Raw genomic sequence first — 7,066 nt, 5'->3', positions numbered from 1 at the left:
GGAGAAAGCACACACATCCGTCTAACAAGGACGCCAAAGTCTCAACTCGCATCAACCCGAGGCCCCTCTGTTTGCCCTTCACCTGCCGCGGTCCCTGGAGGTTCGTCTTAATGATACACCACGGCAGAGCACGGGCAAGGACACGAGTCACAGACCCAGACCAAGGTTCTGGACACTCTCTCTGGGCTGTACGTGGGCAGTGTGTGACCTCACACTGTAAAGAACTCTTCAATCCCACCTGAAGCTGCGGCCCAGGCTCAGTCCGGAAAATTCCGTCATCTTCCATCTTCCACCTGATCGGACAGAGCAGAGTGGTTTCTGATGACCCGGTGACCTTTGCTGACCGTACAATGCGACCTTTCACCCCGGTTCGTTCCCCACTGGTTTTCACGGCCTACGTTAATTCACCTCGACGCACGGATTCATTTTTATAAATCGCCCCAGAGTGGAGCGTCGGCTCGTATTAACAACAACACGACGGTGTTTTCTTTTGTGGTATGATTTACTTCGGCCAATTACACGGATTAGTGTCGCCAGCAGGAAGAGAGACGAGGTGAGGAAGAAACCTGTCTCCCTCTCCCTTCCACAGCCTGTGGAATGGGTTGGCACATAACATATATGTACTCAACCATATATATGTATATGTATATGTATATGTTTATGTATATGTATATGTTTATGTATGTATATATATGTATATGTATATGTATATAATATATGTATGTACTGTATATATTCATATATACATATATTATATATGTACCTATATGTACAGTATATATGTATATACACGTATGTGTATATATATAACTTTATGAATGTATTTATACATACATATAATTCTATATGTATATGTATATACATGTCTGCGTATATATGTATACATATTTATATATATATTTCTTAGGTTGTTTGAGCCACGTGTTTGGTACAAGTTTTGAAATGAATGGCTGTAGATGATGGAATTCATGCTTTGGACCTGAATCCTGAATCCTTAGGAATACCTTTGCCTGAACCACAGCCTGCTGTTGTCTGAGTGTTCGGCCTATCAGAGTGAGAAAGTGCACTCTGATATTTGAGAAGAAAAAAAAGAAAAAAAAAACCCCGTCCATTCAGGATCTGTCCTGTCCATCTCCCGCGGTCAGAGCTGCAGCTTTTATTCCTAGCGTGCTCTTCCCTCCAGCCTCTCATCTTCTCCACAGAGTCGGCCGCTCTGCCTCTGTGGAAGGCAGAGCGGCCGACCACAGATGTGGCCCGGCTGCCAGGGCGCTGCATCCACAGCCCGGGCAGCCACACTGTCAGAGACCTGAAACAACTCTGTTAGTGCTGCACAAAGACATTCAGCCGCCGTCAGAGCAGCCAACAAGGAGTGACAGACAATTATTCCCACAGTTCCCCTAGTCAGCTGCTGCCGAACACAGATTGTGGCTTGCATTAGCAAACAGCGCGCTCCAGAGAAACTGCATAATAAGCAATACAAAGCTGTCGTCTGAGTGCTGAGACATGAAGCGCGCAGACCTACAGCAGCACGGATGGCAATTTGTCGAGTGGTTACAGCGTCTGACGGCCAAGTTGTGTGTTCTGTGTGTGAAAAACACAGGAGCGGAGGTGTGTGAAGGGTGCATCTGAAAGTTGAGCCAAAAACACGCTGTAAATGAGCCTCAGCATTTACAGTGGGCGGCCACTTCATTGGCTACAGCTGGAAACGCTTCTTAACGCAAAAAAAAAAACAACCAACAACTAAAGTGCATTTAGGGCACATGAGCCAAACTCAGGCCCGGGGCCCAAATCTGGCCCGCAGTGTAATTATTTTTGTCTCGGGGGATCATATCAATTGTGTACTAGAGTTAGCCTGCTAGCATATAGCTCCTATATCCTAGCGGGATTTGTAACAGTGGAGTATGGGCTATGTTATAGCACAGTGTTTCCCAAAACTTTTTTTCTTGGGATCCATATTTTAAAAGTCACAAACCTTCATGACCCAAGTCATTAGACATCATAAACCCCTGGGAAACATGATGAGAGACGACCCAAAAAAAAAAAAAATCTCTGGCGTCCCACCTGAGGGTTGCGACCCAGTCTTTGGGAAACAATGTTATAGCACTTTGACACTAAAAGGAAAAGCGTCAGACAGAGAGGAGAGGAATGAAACTGAAGGAGAAGTGAGGAGCGGTACAGTCGTCCTGTGAATTCTTTTGTCCAAATCGAGTCTGTTTGAAAGTTTGGTCAGTCGCTGCACTGGTCACCTATCGCCTTACAGCTGTTATCCAATCACAGCAGAGCGAGTGTGTAACAAAGTGAGCCAAAGTCAATGCAGCATTGGATTTCCTCACAATGGGAATCAGTGTGCATAATGTTGTAAGAAATGTGATACCGCCGCATCCATGTCCACTGGTCCAGAGGCACGCTGGTGTTTTTCTGCTCTGTTGACCGACTCACACGGCTGTGATACGGGTTTTATTCTACTTTATTAAAGGAATTAAAAATCCAAGCCAAGATTAGTAAAAATTAAACTATAAAAAAATGGTAGAATTGACTGCTGGTGAGCTTTGAGTAGTTAGCTTTGGCCTCCTGTTAGTTAGCTCTCAAACCTTGAGACTTTTGAGCCTAGCTATTATATATATATATATATATATATATATATATAGCTTTGAGTATAAATATTATCAGAGGTCAGTATAGAAATGGAATAATGAGCTCTTCTCCCTCGTGCATTTGTCCAATATTATATATTCATGCATTAAAGATACAGAGAGTTTTATTTATTCAATAAGGCTGACACTTGGTGAAGGTCATTAAAGTGGAGCAGATATATATATATATGTGTGTGTGTATGTACAGTATGTATGCATCTCCATGGGTAAGAAATGAGAACTACAGGCAGATAGATCCCTTTGCAGTATCATTAAATAAACATTAAAAAAACATTAACCTGAGCGCCACCGTATGGTCGTCAGGATGAATCTGCTGCGGCCGCAGTGAGACGACGTCTCTCCCTCATCTCGGAGCTCTCAGCACTTCATGAGTAAAATCTCAGCACTGACGTGTCACACTCTATTACCTCCTGTATTGATCTGACTGATCAGTTCACGCCGGCGACTGTAGCGTGGTGTATTGGTTGTGACACACGGTCTGGAGACTGTTTGGAAACGCACGCAGTCATTGAATTCACTGGGCTCAGATCTGCGGTTAAGAAGATCTGAGGAGATGATGTTCCTTTGGAGTCACTCCTGTCCTCCTGTCTTATACAGTACAAGGATAAATAAATAGAAGCAACCTAAATATTCAGATGCACTGAGAGGCTGCTTTGATCAGCGGTGGAGTGGAGTTTCTGTTCACGTCCAACCATAATTAAAGAAGGAGGAGGAAACGCATCAGAAGGAGGAAGACCTTTGACTCTGATGAAATCTGGAGTTAAAATAAGGCAGAACAAAGGATTAGCTGTGCTGCTGGAGAACTCAGATCACAGGAAGTGAGGGATTAGCCAGACAAAAGGATGTGGGTCACACACAGCTGATGGTAGAACCAGTCAGTGGACCAGCTGGGAGGTCGGTCTGTAATCCAACCAGAGGTAGGATTATGGTCAAGTACGGACTCAGTCTGCCCTAGTGGACAGTTTCATTTAATCATTTTTTCCTTTTGTTATAGAAAGGCTGTTCTTTTTTATAGTATTATATATACATATAATATTTCAACTGTTAAAAACTTATAATCTAAGCTAAATTTCATCTCCTAAAATGCTCAAAATATCCTTACAAGTGCAATGCAACATGCACAAGTTTCTTAAGAGACAGCGTAGTGTCTAACAGTCATTATAAAACCAGAGTAAAAACCATGTTGGTTAGGTCGGAAGTAATTATACATAGAGTAAAAACCATGCTGGTTAGGTCGGTTTAGTAGTTTAGCGGTTAGCGCGCCTGCCTCGCAGATCTGCTGTTAACACAAGAATATCTCGATATCTTGGATACTACAGAAGTTCATGTTGCTCTGCGTTTGTAACTCTATTTTGAGAACATTAATTAAGTCATGATGTGAAACTAGAGGTTAGCTTTCCAACTCCGAGACGGCGTTTGCAAAAAGCAGCACAGGCAGTTGTACCTTTATATTATTTTTTGGACTGACGGCAGTGAACGACCCAGAGCAGCGCCACCTACGTGTTGAAAACGATTGCGTTTCTCCTCTGCACGGGAACCTTTGATTAGGGGATAGAAATGTCTGCTCACTGTGATGAACTGATGTTTTATGGAGTTGTCAGGAGGGTCGAACAGTTGACCTTTGACCTGTAACTCAGTGGATCAGTGGCTAAGAGGACGGACTGACGCAGGATTACACTCCTGAGCTCCTCGTTAACCCTGTGGCGTGAAACAGAGCTGAGTATCAGCACAGATGATCAGAGGAGAAGATTCCTCCGCTGCTACTGTCTGGAAAATCAGAATATTTACATGCAGCCGCCGTCGCTCCTTCATCCAACGCGGTCCTGATGACCCTGATCTGTGAGCTGATTGGTCAGACCGCTTATTACAGTAATTGTCAAAAATAGAATCCCATTAGAGTACGGGATGAAAGACTGCCGTACAAAGAGCCTCTACTGCCCCGACACGATGAGGTGGCAGGTGATATCACGCTGCGGTAATTAATCTGACACGCTCTCTGAAGCGCTCGGAAAAGACACGGATTTTCCAGCAGAGGCCGAGAGAAAGATGGAGCTGCAGATCTGGTCTGGTGTCACGAAGCCAGAGCAGCTTAAGAATCAACCTTCTCTTTATCTGATGATGAGGTCAGAGGACGCTGAGACAAACCGCTGACCTATATTTCCTCCGCACAGACGACGAAACGAACGCTGTAAAGTAGAAAGACGAACATTTCTCACGACTCAGACGCTGCAGATAATTCAGCTGCGCTCATTCTTTTGACAAATTTGATATTAAACCAATACCAAAAGCCTTCAGTCATTCTGGGATGGAAAATATAATTAGGCATCAACGAAACACACCAGCAAATATTACCTTTGTTTATGTTGTTATTTGCAGAAAAACAGAACAAAAAGCTTATTTAATGCATTTAAAGTCGTCTAACATGAGAAAAGAAAATTAAAGGTTGGATGAAGAGCTGGGGATAATTAAACAGACCTGGAAAAACAAACAAACACAAAAGTGCCTTTGGTGAACAAAACACAAAACTTAGATTAATAAAATCATCAACTAATAATTGTAGATTTTTCCTGCACAGCTACTGTAAATATTAGCCCTGAGGTACGTGAGGGGTATTTCAAAATTAACAAGTCAGAGAATTGACTATATGAAGCAAAATAGTAAAATATATTTTAAATTAGGATCATAAAATAAGTTTGTCAAAATATATTCAAGGTCTTGCTAGTTTTTAAAGTACACATTGAAACAAAAACTTGGATTCCAAAGGGAATTCCATTCCCTGAGGACGGACTACTGTATGAATATCTTTTTACAGGAAGAAAAACTAATAAAATGCCGGTGCCAGAGTTGGTCCACGGGCCAGAGTTTGGACGTTTTGTGTACAGTACAGTAGGAATTGGCAGATTTGACTGGAATTGTGCCAGCTGTAGTGCAGTAGTGTTTACAAAGAAGCAGAACGATGAAGATGAAGATGAAGATGATGATGAAGTGCAGGAGCGGAAAAGACGGTGATGATGTTTTTATTCCGAGCCTCAGAGGTCAGAGAATAAGTAAGAGGATTAGGAGTGGAGCAGATTAGAGAGTGTGTGTTTGACTGTATACAGCTTTAAAAAGCCAACCTTCATCATGGTGATTACGGAGCAGTTCCACTGATTACCACAGATCAGGTTCTGAATGGCTGCTGCAAATGACGGCACGACGGCACGGCGGCGGCGCGTTAAAAAGTGCGGCTGCGCTCGCGACTTCACGGTGCAATCACGGGTGATAATCAAAGGGAAATGGCTGAACAATCAACCCATGTGGGTTTCTCACATGTGGACGTGGTCTGATTGTGGCTCTGTGATGTGGAAATCGGTGGTTTAAAATAGACGGCGGTAATTGCTGGAACACTTCTAAAAATATGTCCAAATATGGAGAAATAACAGGATCTTCAAATGACGGCTTCCCTTTTCATTAGAGCCGGTCTTTTTGAACGACAGTTATTTGTGTTTGTGTGGAGAGAGGAATATTTTTTCGACCTAAATGTATAACATGAAGGCTGTTAGTGCACACTTGAACAGTACTTGTTTGGTTAACGATGGACACTTGGACCTGAGAGCCAGTGTTGGCACCGTGAATTGTTGACAGCTTTGACTGTGCTCAGCACTGAGCAAAAGAAGATACATTTAGTATATTTAGAAAGTCGTACATAATAATGACATTACATGTAATGATATATGTGCAGAGATGTGAAAAATCACCAAACGAAGTGTCTCACAGAGAAAAGAGAAAAGGTCGAAGCAAGATTAAAAATACTATCATTAAAAAATATTAAAAATATATTATATATATTAAACCTAAATATATATACATTTATATATATATATTAATAAATATATATATAAATATAATGAAACTTTAACACAGCCAGCTGAGCCAGAAAGTGAGCAGAGCTTTAATATTAACAACTCATTTAATATAAAACAATATATATACATATATATACAGACATATATATGTATATATAATAGTTAGAGATCATGTGACAGGAAGTAGAAAATACATTTCAGTAGTTCAGAATCCTTTAAGTAGACAGATAATGTTCAGGTGAAGAGTCCAGGACGTTCCTCGTGTCTGTCAGGTTTGACTTCCTCCATCATTCATCACAGAAGACTGAAAAAGAAGTGTATATCAGTAAAAAAATGTTTAAATATACACAGTGGCGAAATAAATTCTAAAAAAAATCTTAAACGCTAACTGTGTTAAGAACTCCCCCTGGAGGTGTTGTAGAAGGACTGAAGGGCTGAGGTGTTTTCTTGTGGATGTGGAAGGCAGGCCTGAGCCGTGGTACACACTTTAACTCACTCAAGTGACTCCTTATCTAAGCATGGCAAGTGTGAGGCTTCATCTTATTAGACTTTCAGAAATAGACCTGG

The sequence above is a fragment of the Cynoglossus semilaevis genome, chromosome 3, assembly GCF_000523025.1.
Source record: "Cynoglossus semilaevis isolate Cse_v1.0 chromosome 3, Cse_v1.0, whole genome shotgun sequence".
Lineage (NCBI taxonomy): Eukaryota > Metazoa > Chordata > Actinopteri > Pleuronectiformes > Cynoglossidae > Cynoglossus > Cynoglossus semilaevis.
Note: the sequence above shows the minus strand (reverse complement) of the source record.